This window comes from Maylandia zebra, linkage group LG23, assembly GCF_041146795.1.
Source record: "Maylandia zebra isolate NMK-2024a linkage group LG23, Mzebra_GT3a, whole genome shotgun sequence".
Taxonomy (NCBI): Eukaryota; Metazoa; Chordata; class Actinopteri; order Cichliformes; family Cichlidae; genus Maylandia; species Maylandia zebra.
In genome coordinates, this window is record NC_135188.1 from 24,577,507 (window position 1) to 24,590,705 (window position 13,199).

The following is a 13,199-nucleotide window of genomic DNA, read 5'->3' on the forward strand; positions in this document are numbered from 1 at the left end:
TATTATTATTATTATTATTTTTATTATTATTGTTGTTGTTTCTGTGGAATTTCATTTACATTTTTATTGCCAGCAAATGGGAAAAAATTGCTCTGTTTTCATATAAACACAATGCTGCAGCAATAATTTTCTGATCTTGTTGCTTGTGGAATAAATAATTACGCATATGTTGTCAATATTTACATTTCCACTCTTTAATTTAATTCTAATGGAAGTCCCTGGGCGATACGAGCAGCAGCTAATAGAAGCGAAATGATTAAAGCCCTTTCTCCGTAATAACCCTGCTGAAAACACAACTTGCTGTACTGTAATCTAATGTAGCATTTCGGTGTTTACAGACTTCTGTTGTTGATTTAATTTCCTGATGTGATATTTTTTCAAAGCCTCTTTAAAGGCGTCTTCTCTGATAGGTTTTTATTAGTTTTGGAGTAAAACAACAAGAAGACAATTGCCTGCGTAGGTTCCTGCATTGTAAATACACTCCTTGGACTTGCCTTTTTAATCATTACCACACACCCTCCCCTCTGTACAGTGGTTCCATTGTGCTGTAAGCGCCGTGCATGGTGTGCGTTTGTGTGTGTTTGGCATTCAGTACCAGGCTGGGTCAAAGCAGCTTAGTTCCGATCTGTTGGGTGACCTGCCCGAGCCTCGCTGGCCTCACTGACCCGCATGATTTCATTATGGAGAGGTGTGGCGCATGGCCTGTGCATGCACACACACTCGCACACACATGTATGGAGCTACAGCTGGAAAACGAAGACATTTTTACATACACTCAGGGGAAAAAAAGGAGCAGGAACATATGTAAATACATGAAAGGAAAAAAAAAGTCTTTCTTACTTCCTGGAAGATGTGTACACAACTGGTACTTTGAATTGAAGTCAGTTTTTCTTATTTTTGTGCTTTGACTTAATTCAGGCAATTCCCTTTAATTAATCCATGAATTTTACATTCAAAATTGCATTTGAAAAAAAGCTAAAAATTAAGGTTTCCTAAATTCTAAAAGTTGGTGGGGTGCAGTGCTCAAAAAACAAGCTGTCCTATTCAAAAGTGCGCCAACGACAAGCTGAAAAAAGTTTTTTAATTCTTAACATCTTGTAGATACACTAATAACAATTATTATTTCACCCCAGTTCAAATAAATCTTCAATAAAGAACAAGATTTAACACCCAAAAAAAGTTTTATCTGCTCCATTCAAAATTCCTCTGACGAGAGTCTAAAACTAAGCCTGCATTTACAAAATCAAGACATGAGGAAGCAGACGATTGTTGGATGCAATTTGTAACTAACGTGTTTTTGTTTGTAGAAAACCACCGTGGAAATTACTGCCTTAACTGTCGACACCAGCAGCGAGAGCGAATCGATCCTTGGTCCAGCCGCTCACAGCGATGTCCGAGGAAAAGCAGATTTCTGCAATCACACACACACAAACATACACTTAAAAGAAAAAACACATGTAATTCCATACAGTCACTGTTATTTCTCTGATGTGCTTGGACTGTGTGTTGAGGGTGGTGTACAGCACACCATCACTAGATGGCGATCTAGGTTAAAGTAGAGTGCTGCTGGGAAGCTTGGAAAAGCAGACCACTGTTGCGTGGCAAGTGATCCTCCTTACTGAAGTGTACACACTAATGGCATGTAGAGCTATGGAATAAGACTAAATTATTCCTGGGACTGGGTCTGTCTTTTATACTCGTGAGTGATCCAAGTTCTGAAGGCACAAAAACAACAACAATACAATTTTAATTGCACTTGTTGGGAACACACTACTTCCAATATCTGATTTTTTAAAAAATTACGCGAGATTGTGTTTTGACTCTAGCCAACCCCACTTAGATTTAAGCAAGATCAGGATGAGAAATTCATGTCTGAGTGTGTTTACAATGACAATAAAGAGGAGTGGTTAAAAACACAAATTACAAATATATCAAGAAGTAGTAGAAAGTATACTTTCCATTATTGTTTAATAATGAACATGCAGTTGCAAATGTAAATGTTTATAAGGGGAACCAGCAGATATGGCTCAATGTGAAGTTATTTCTTTAAAAATTGTAACATGCAGATGATCATAATCATCCAAAAGCTGTATGAGAGCATTTTTCTGAGTCCCGTAACCGGTGTTGCTGTGGTATTTAATGAAGTGTACGAAACATTAATGGACATTCTGACTAGCTCCGGAGTAGTAAAATGAAAATCATAGGAGGAGAGAACAAAAATGAAGATGGCAAGCAGTTAATAGTTAGTGTGTCCTCGTGCATTGTTATATAACTGTAAAATGGCAAAAGTAAAAAGAAAAAAAATGGAGCAAACTGTAGCTGATATACTGACCTGCTTCAGTGGAGTAATATGTGCTATAAGGCGACATGCTTTTCCTTCCAGTACCTTGAAAAAAATTCTCTGTTGTACTTACTTGGATGGAGAATCAAAAACACAACCAAAAAGTAACCCATGAAAGTAAAAATGTGGCACGTCTTTGAGAAAGTTTTTTTTTTTTTGCATGCAAAGCTTTACTTTTACAATTGACTTCTTTCAAAGCGCACACAGTGGACTTTATTCGGAAACCGTTGTCTCCCAGAAAACAGCTGTAAGTTGTCAATATGACTTACAATTTGGATTTAAGTTAGGCAACTTCTGCAATAGCATGCAAAATGTGCACGGCTGTCAGCGCCTCTATGGTTAACTTTGTAGTTTCTCTGCTTAAATCTAGCACAACAGTGAGTTAGCAAACTTAAAAGTGGTCCCAGACAACCCTCACACTCAATCTTTTTTTGTTGAGTTTTGGGTCAGATTGCTCAACTTCCATTCTCCTTCTTCATAACATGGACTTTGTCTCTCCCTTTGTAGATGGAAATGCTCCTGCTAATCTATCTTGAGGACCTGACCTATCCAGAAGGTAAAGAAGCCATAGCCTAGCTTTACTTGGGTAGTCTAAGTACCTCACCCTCCATATCTTACTATTTGCTTCTTTATTTAAATACATTTTTGTTCTTTTTACTACCAGAATAGCACACTTCCTGCTAACTTAACAAGCAGGGTTTTTTTTTACTAAAGAGCAGGGCTATGTTTTAGCTTGATTTAAGCTAATTCAACTATTACATTTGCTATGTAGCTAAAGCTGTAATAAAAGTTAACACTTGATATTTAAAACTAAAATTAGAGCCACACTTTTTATTGCTGGTCATTACTTAATTCAAAAGGCTAATACTGAGCAATTTTTTGTAAAGAAATACTAATATTTGAGGGGGGTTTTGGGTCCATTTTTTATAACAAAAGTGTTATTTCTTGCTAATGTGATGCACAGCATACACTAAACAAACTGTGAGACATTAGCATTCTGTTTTTGCTGGATTGTCACTAGTTGTGCTTATCTAGCTAATAAACTTACATGGAAGCTGATACAAACTCCAGGTGCCATAAATTAATAGTAAGGACAGGGCTTGCTTATGTTAGTCATGATGATTATTACTTAAAGATCAATTAAAACACAAGTAGGGCCTATTCAGATTTAAATTTTCTGAAAAAATGAATATTCATTTTTGTGGCTACTGTTTAGATATCTAAACAAACAAAAAAAGACAGTGAGAGGCCACTCACTTCATATGCATCCTTAAGTTACTTATCTAGAAAGAAAATGAATATCTCAGCCAGATGTTTCAAGTTTAGACTTTACACATTGCTGTGATGTTTCATGAACACACAAGACGAGACGGTGTAGGAGAGACGCAAAACCAAACGAGGCCGTTAACGGAAAGGAAAACAATGAAAGGGAATCTATGTTTAAGGCCAAAGAATCAAAGCTCTTTTATTTGCATAACCTGCATGCAAGCATTTACCATACACACACACACCCCACACGCATACATCCCATCACTGTAGTATCTCATCACGTCTATCTCCGCCTCTTTCCAATCTCCCTCGCCTTCTTTACATCAACTCTTTTTCTCATCCTTTTCTTGTATTTCTCCTCTCTCCCCTTGCTCTCTGCCTATGCAAGTTGTCATTCTCTCACCATAATAGCGCTTCTGCGCCTTCATGTTGCTGGTTGTTTGCTTGAAACGTAATCTGTAGATGTAACAGAGGAAGAAATTGAGTCTAACAAATGGCTTGAAAGGCTCACGCGGCATATCAAGCCCAAACCAACAAAGGCAGACAAAACGCCCGTCTTTTTTCCTCCCCTCAACATCTGAAGTTGATATTTTCAACAGAATAGCGCGCGGCTGACGTTCCCTGAATAAAGAACGCTGCGTTCGCTGCTGCTGTGTTGTGTTACGCTGTCATTCTGACTTGAATGGGAAAGTTGAGGCCCGTTTGTTTGGTTTAGCTGTTGAGGAGAAATGGGTTTGTTTGATTAACATTTTGCTTGCGCATGTCAGTTTCAACTGCATCATTTCTTTGGGGAAATGAAAAGAATTGAGACTGAGGCAGAGTAAAATGTAGAATCTATCTATCTATCTATCTATCTATCTATCTATCTATCTATCTATCTATCTATCTGACAACATAAATAATTTGAGTAAACTGGACAAGTGATGGACAAACGAAGTGTCTGTCAAGAAGCCATTCATAAGGAAGGGAAACAGGGAGAAAAGGCTCAGGTACGGAAATTACACAAGAACGAGACATAAAGCAAGTCATATGAAATAATGAATATACAACTTTGTTCAAATCACTGTCAGTGTATACAGAGGAGGTCAAGAGAGAGAGAGAGGTACAACAGTGAGCATTTACAGCCATCTGTAAAACACGGTGGAGGCTCTGTCATGGTTGGAGCTGCATTTCAGTCAGTGGTGTTTGAGATCTTGTGAAAATAGATGAATTATACAGAAAAGTACCATCAGATTTTGATCCACTATCTGCAAAGGTTTTGATAAACAACAGCTTCATCTTTCATCATGACAACGATCCCAAACACACTGTCAATGCCAGAAAATCATACCTGGATAGAAAAACACACAGTGGAGCACTATCAGTCATGGATCGGCCTCCCTGAGCCCGGACCTCAACATTATTGAAGCAGTGTGGGATCATGTGGACAGAGAACAGAACAAAAGGCAGAAACATCCAAAGAAGAGCTTTGAATGTCCTTCAAGAAGCCTGGAGAACTATTCCTGAAGACGACTTAAAGACATGACAAGAAAGCTGCCTAAGAGAGTTCAGACTGTGCTGAAGAATAAAGGTGGTCACACCAAATATTGACTTTCAACTCTCTACAATTGTACAAACTCTGTTTTTTCCCTGTGTGTTTGCATGTTTCAGTAAATCATTGGAAATATTTCCTTTCTTCCCAGCAAAATGTAAAGAAATTACAATGATTCAAAACTCTTGCACAGTATTGGATATATAAAATGAAATTGCTCATGGGCTTCAATAGGCTCATGTGAAACGAGCTTAACTGTAACTGTGATTATGGCTATTACTGCACACCATGACCCACACATTACTACACATTACCTCAATATGTGTGTGCCTTTACGTGTGTGTCTAAACTAGACCGTCAGCTCTGCCGCAGCAGGTGTAATCTCTTGGTTTCACTAATGCGCAGTGATGACATTGTTTTTGAAATCTCAAAATTGCCTCCCAGTTCACAAAAATCACATTACCCATCCACGGAGTAATGTCCCATTTGGAGAGCAATGCTGCTAGCTTACAGATCAGGCAGGTGCTGCCTCAAATCTCCTATAATGCACTGTGATGTAGAACGCCATAAAAGGGCTGTTTTGCTGCACACAAAACAAAATGCTTACTGTTGAAGAATGAACCTCCTACGACTGCATAAAAGCAGAGTATAAATGGCAAAATGAAACCAGTTTTCTTTCTTTTGTTAAAAACATTCTTCTTTCCTTACATTACAGCTTGCTTCTCACTGTCACTTCCATAGATTAAATGCCAGCTGTTGCTTTTACGGCGCCAAAATACCCCTTATTTCTTCTTCACACAAGCTTTTTAACTGCCATTATCTATACATAAACCCAGTCCCTCGTCTGGCACATCTCTAATGGCAAATTCACGCACACCTTTTCCCCTCTCTCTTACACCCGTTTAATTAGCTGTTAATCACGGGCAAACTCACATGCTGTATTCTGTGTTGTGAGCAATCTGGCACTTTGGTGGGTTTTCTGGGTGTTGATAACAAGTTGGTTTTAGCATTTGTTGGTTTATTATTTTAGATTCCTTTAAAATTGATTTTTGGGGTCTGAAAATGTTGATGATAAAGACAAAGGCAAAGTGGTGGGAAACTTCTTAGACATTTCATCTCATTAAGTCTCCCTTAGGGGAACTACAAAACCACAATACAGTACACGTGATATCCCTAATTTCAAATGTATAATCTTCGTCTTTGAATTGTGATGATTTTTTAGAGTATCATGACGACAGAGATTGCACAGGCAGGTAAATACTGAGTTAAGATGTCAGTGTGTTCTTGTGTCAACAATATAAGGTGCTTATTGTTACGATAAATGATAAACGGCAAAACAGAGGAAATTGCTCCACAAAGGTAAGAGCAGTAATGAACAAGTTAAAGTACTAATATTACAAGTAATCCAATATATTAAATATAGCTCTAATAAAAGTTGTTCTAATATTTAACTTTCTTGATATATTATCCAAAATTGAAATATAAAACATAAAAAACTTTAGTTTAAGTGCCCGTCTTATCATACAGACAATTAGATGAAAATTCTAACTGGGAATTCGGAGATTCTGGTTTTTGAATGAGTCTAGAATGCACTATCAAACCTGTTTGTATATATAGTCTTGTCTTTCCCTTTATTCTTGAAAATGATGACACATTTTCTTGGTGGGTAAAAGGTTACTGGTTCAATTCCAGCCAGGGATATAAATCTCCTTTGGGGTTGCATCTGGAAGGGGATCTGGTGTAACAAAAAAAGGCAACTCTGAACTAAAATACCAAAAGTAGTACTCATTAGTCACCATGCAGCATGATCCAAATGGTCCATGTAATTACATATTGTATACTGTATTACAAGTTGAAATTAATGAGCCTCGGTGTGAAAACATCCCTTTTGTGTTGTTACAGCTAATAAAGTGGCAGTCTCAGAGGTTTCCATTAAAATATGCATTGCCATATGAGTACTTTGGAGTATTATGAAAGTATGGCAGTATTTATATATTTACATTCCCAGATTAAAATGATTCATTTCCATTAATGTTCAGAAACAGTGACAGTCAAGCCATTTATTTAGGCTTAGGCAGCAGAACTAGTCGGGTAATATTATGCACTTGCCTGATGGTACCTACCCGAAATAGGGATTGACACTGTGATCGGTGTGTCCCTCCGAGATGTCACCAGCTTAGTGTAGATGACACGTCGGTGCTAAAAACACTGAACAGGAAGAGGCAGATGCAGTGAACTGTTAGAAGAAGCGCCCCAGGTGAGAGACTTCTCTGAGAACTTTCACTTTCACGTTGCTTTTTGCAGACCCATGGCTCACTTATTTCTTAAATCTAACTTCACAGACAGAGTTAAATCTGATATTTTTTTTAGACTACAGCTCCATGGTGTAAATAAGCCTTTATACGTGTAGTGCTTCGTTTCTGCTTTAAGCTATTTCAGATTTTTCCACCTAACATAATGCATCATCATATAATTTTCTGATTATATTTTGTATTAGTGATCAGAATCCATAAAGCGTGTGTGCTAACTATAATAGCAGTACTGATATAATAAATTTAGTGGAAGGAGGAAGCCAGTTGTTTTTAACAATCGTCCTGCGGTGATGTTATTATGACACCATGTTGTGTATGATTGCATTTTTGGACTGTGATTTTACATCTTTGTAACTACACCACATTAGAAGAAAGAAATGTGTGTCTGACCAGCCATTAGCCAAGACCCAAGAATTTGAAGAGACAGCAGGGTGAAGCCATTAATGACTCTTCTCCCTCACTCATTTCTACGTCGAGTAGGTGGGAGGCATACCTTGCATCTGGTCATTAACTGACTCACCTCCGTCATTTCTTTCTTGAAATGATGCACTAAAAAAGAAGGAAAAGCTTTGCATACGTTGCATATAAGTGACAAGGATGGATGATAGTGAAACAATTTGATAAACTGATGCTAGCCTCATATCCGTACAGCCTCCTGTGAGTTTACATGTTAGGTATAGTGCAGCTGGAACAGATTTTTTCCCCACAAAGAAGCTTTATTCTAAGCTGTGACACTCGTATTTTTTTTAAAAAAATGAACAGAGTGAAGCCAAACATCACAAAAAGCTCCGGCTTTTAGAAACTGACCGGTGTGCAGTATTTTTAGAGACTCAAAGAAAAGAGAAAAGTCCAATGAGATGTGAGAGGATTGCTGCAGCTTTTAAAGAAAAAACAAGTGACTAATATTTGCTCTTGAACAGCATTCACCATGAACCACCCTGCAAAATGTATTGTAAGCTATTACAAATAATTGCTTTTCCGCTGTCTTCACTTGCACTCATTTCCCTCAATATCTAATTCTTTTGTAATATTTGTGAAACCGTATTAGAATCACAGTGAATGTAATACAATGTGTTATCAACCCATTACCTCCCTTCAGGAATCAATAATTCAATCATACAGCGATTTAGATGGAGTTTACACTCTCGCCGCGGCCCACACAGTGCACTGTACATTGCGTCCTTTCCAAGGGGACGCTCCTCTCGTGCCCCCAAGACCCCTTGACCACCCCCACCCCGCCTGTGACTCAGACTGCACGGTGGGGATCAACCGTGGCCCTCCTCTCCTCATTAACCTCATCTAATTAGATGGCAGGGAAGTCCATTGTTCGCCCTAATGAAGCCTCAATGGAAAGACAGGGCCTCGGCTGGCTCTTCTGACACTGCTGTGAAATTACAATCCCTGATCCTCGTCCTCCCTCCCACCTTCCTACCCCTGGCCTCTTTCTGTCTGTGTTGGGGTTTCTTGGAGAGCTTCACCAACGTTGGAGGTTGTCTAGCAGATAGATTGAGAGACAGATGCAGCAAGCTGTCTTTTTTCTCATTCCTATACTGCTAATTTTGCTCCAGCAGCAACGCCCAGGGTGGCATTAGCTCTGCTTAACCCTCCAGTATGGATCCCATCCACTAATTACTTAGCTGCAGTGGTTCGCTGAGATTTAAGTACCACCTCAATCCCATTATCTTTCATCCTTACAGCTAGCCCCTGTTGCCCGGGCTCTTTGTAGTGCAGGAGCGGAGGCTGCGGGGTTATTGATATGGGCCTCCCTCGCAGATAAGATCCACGGCGGTGCGAAGGAGGAGGAGAATGGCGGGCTTGGATGGAGAAACAACACAAAAGGGGAGGGGGGCCTGCACCTATGTAGGTAAACCGAAGGTGGCAACAGGAACACCAGGTTGTGACTCGGGGAGGGGGGTTAAAATTGGATGGGGTGTTTGGAAAGATTATTTGCCCTCCAGTGTTTTCACTCTCTCTCTCTCTCTTTTTTTTTAAAGAGGTGGGGGTTTCGCTCTCTGCTCACCCCAGAGCAACTAATTACAATTCACATGTCACACACTCCACACATAATAAGAGTTAGGAAACAGAATTAAAATATTCCAAAGGCCTGCAGGGGGTGTCATCTCGGGAGAACGAGGGGAAAGTGTGTCTCTTTTTTTTACAATGGGGTGGGGAACTGCGCATGTGTTTGTGAGCCAGTGCATGCGGCATGTGCGTGCGTTTGTCAAGGAGAGGTGGGTGGATCGGGGGTGGTGTCGGGGGGGGCGATTGGCGGGAGCGCGAAAAATCTACAGCACTCCCCGCTCTGTGCGTTCCCGCCTGCTGCCGTCCCGTCGGCGGGCCCGCCGCCCCACTTTCTCTTAACACGTCGCCTGCTTGGCACGCTGGCTCGGCTGACTGTTAGGGTGGCGGCGGCTCCTGGTGGTGGTGGTGAAGTTTCCGAGGGGGTGAGGTGGAGGGCAATTGAGTGACATCTGCTCTGCTGAGATGAGGGGGCAGGCGGGCTCCTGGCATCAGCGGCTGTGGTGTCGGAGGCGTTGGCACGAGGCTGGCTGGGTACAGCAGGGGTGGTGGCGCCGGCAGCAGGCGGTGGATGGCCTTAACGGAGAACCGTTTGCTCAAACAGCATGACATCTCCTGGAATGAAAGCACACACGCACACACACACACATACGCACAAACACCCACTTTTTTTTGGCAAAGCTTGTGCGCTTCCATGCACACAAACTGGCACTCCATCCTTCTCCTCGTTCTGTCACGTCCCCCTCTACTCGCCTGTCTTCCACCTCACACTTCAGGTTTCCTCAAAGCCTTCCCATGACCAGCGCACACTCGTCGCTCAGTGTCTGTTTTCTTTTTTTTTTTAACCCATGTTTTCATCTGAAGTCTGCAAACGTGGACGGCGTCGGCGGCGTGTTTCATTTACGTCGCCAGTTACTTTCTAACTCTCTTCCATCTCTGTCTGTCTTTCATCCTCTATCTCTTCAGGTCCCCCCCCTCAAACCAAACACCCTTAATGAACTGTGAAGCTGACACCTGCGAGAAAGCAACAACTACATTAAAAATGAGCGGCAACGTCCCCCAAAACCTCCGCCTCGTCACCTGCCACCTCCTGAACGGGACAGGGAAGTGAAAGCACCACAAAGGATTGGGTAGTTGATGCTTTGCTTTGGTTGCTATTAAAGTTTTGAGTTATTAGCAAATAGTAATTTTGAGTAGAGGACAAAGCATTCATGTAACCTAGAACGTGGTGGTGGTGGGGTGATAGTGGAGAAAAAAGACAAAGAAGAAGAAGATGAGTGACGTTTATTAGGTTGTATCTAAACGAATCCACCACTCTCCTCTGTCTCTCTCTTAGAAGTTGTTTCCCTCCACTCTCACATCACCGCTGTTGTCGAGGCAACTGTGACGCTGATGCGCTGTAAATTGATTTCCCCGAAAGATGTGATGGATGAATAGAGAATGAACATCTTCATCGCTGACCCCAGCGCCGATTGCTTCTCCACCCTGCCTGCGCCAAAGATGATTGACAAGGCTGCTAACGAGTGCCGTCGCCGGTCGTGTTATAATTTTTTCTTCTTCTTTTTGTTTTTGCTGCGTTGAAAACAGCCGAGATCTCGCTCGGTCCCGAGGTAATGAGCTTCTGGAGGAAGGAGAGGGAGGAAGAGGAAGAGGAGAGGCTCACCCTGGGAGAGGTGAAATAAAAGAGTGGGAGTAAATAAAAAAGAGGAAAAAAAGGGGAGACAAAGCACATGAAAGTAGATTAGAAAGAAGTTGAGGTTATCATTGACTTGAGAGGGGCCATTTCATTGTTTATCTGCTGTCTTGATGGATGTCTTTCAAGCTGGGGCTTTCTTAGCCGCGGTGCATTCGTTTCCCAATCGCTGAGAGGCAAGAATTTTCAAAAGGCCCCCATAAAATGTGGTATTTGCATTAAAAGTATTTCATGTAAAACAACAACAAAAAAAAGTGCAGCGCGCTGCAGATTGCATATCAGAACGCGCACGCTCGGCCCCGTGTGCCTGTGTGTGTGCAATGCATGCATTTATTGTGTTTGCATATGCATGTAGGCATGTGTAAGGCTCTGGCATGTGTGTGTTTGCGTGTAATTTATTCCTCCACGTGGGGGCTGAGGGCAGGTCTCCCTCTCTCCCTCTCTCTCTGTTTATTTGGATGATTAGGAGGTGACAATATGTTGCTGATGATCAGGTTTATAATCAGCTACCATCGCAGATTATTCTAACCTTGATTAAAGACCTGCGGTCTCCCTATCATCTCCCAGCTCAGCCTAACAAGATAGGACGACGCTCTGATTAATGCCAGAGAGCGACTAGTCATGACACAAAAGGACAGGCCTGCATCACCGCGGGAGGACTGTCACGCACCACACTTTGTCTTTCTGATTTGTCTGCTTGATGCAGGACCTTTGTCTTAATTATTTGCCTTTAACAAATGAATCCGTGTGAGACTGATTCACTTTTCATTACTGCAGTAATAAGGATGGCGTTGTTGACGCCTGCCATGATTACATGGCTCCAGAATCTCGCCGCAGCACATCCACAAGCCCCCCCTCCCTTTTACAGAATAAGTCATGAACTCGTCACCAAACTTTTCTTTTGTCTTCGCTGACAATCATTACTGCGACATGTGCACGTGTCTGTGTGTGTGTTTATGCGGGGGTTTGTGTTTTCCTGGCAGAGCGTTTGATTCATTATGCTGCGAGGTGTTGTTGAGGTCCCGGAGGTGTGTAGGAGAGGATTGAATGAATGAGTCGCTCTCACAGGTTGTCAGATGATGGAGGCGCTGATCCAGCGTCTCTGGCAATCAACCGGACGGAGGCAGACACAGAAGCCGCTGGCCTTTGATTCACTTCAGCCACTCTCTCCCTCTTCCTGTGGGAGTGGGATCATCACATACGGATACTGCTGGCGAAAACAAACCTCTAGTTTAACGGCGATGTCACAATGAAGAGGAGGCTCAGTGATCCACCATTAGGCACAATTTGTTTCCTGTTTTCTTTCCTGAATCACAGTAAAAGTCAGATCTCGCATCTGTGCGTTTGACACTGGATACGTGTAACCTTGGCAACTCCACATTAAGATGGTAAATGGTAGCCTGCCTGATGATCTTATCAGAACACGATTATTTTTACTAAGAGGCTAAAGCTACTCACTGGCTCCAAAAGCCTTCATTTACCACCTATTTACTTCAGTGTGACTTTTCTTTTTACAGCCAGTGTTAGCTTCAAAGTCCCAAACAACCAACAAGATCCTTCGTCTAAGGCAGGCGTGGGTAAAATTTTTGTTCGGACGGCCAGCTTCACTTTGGTATGATAAGCAAAGGGCAGTAACCACATAGAGGGATGACACACAAGGTGGCCCCAGTGGCCTAATGGATAAGGCACTGGCCTCCTAAGCCAGGGATTGTGGGTTCGAATCCCATCTGGGGTGCTGTCCAGCAGAGTGGCCCAGTGAAACCATGCTGGGTCCTTAACGCAGAGGTCAATGGATCGAAGCCATTCTCTGCTCGAACTTTTAGACAGCGGGCTTTCTGTCATTAAGGTCACTGTTTAACGTGTCCATTAATGGACACTGTTTATATATGCACTTACTGGCCAAGTCATTCCTAGTATCTGTTTGGACCCTGCCTTAGCTCTTAATGGCACAGGGTGCTGGAACCATTCATCACAGATTTTGGTCCATGTTGACATGATGTGAATCTCCCGTTCCAATACATCCTAAAGTTGCTC

The 13,199-nt window shown here is 41.9% G+C and overlaps 1 non-coding gene across 1 annotated transcript; it reads left to right on the forward strand.

Annotated features, from left to right (window-relative positions):
- The first annotated feature begins 12,827 nt into the window (after window positions 1–12,827).
- Window positions 12,828–12,900, forward strand: trnar-ccu (transfer RNA arginine (anticodon CCU)). The gene has a single exon. It is a non-coding gene; the product is annotated as a tRNA-Arg (tRNA).
- The last annotated feature ends 299 nt before the right edge of the window (window positions 12,901–13,199 follow it).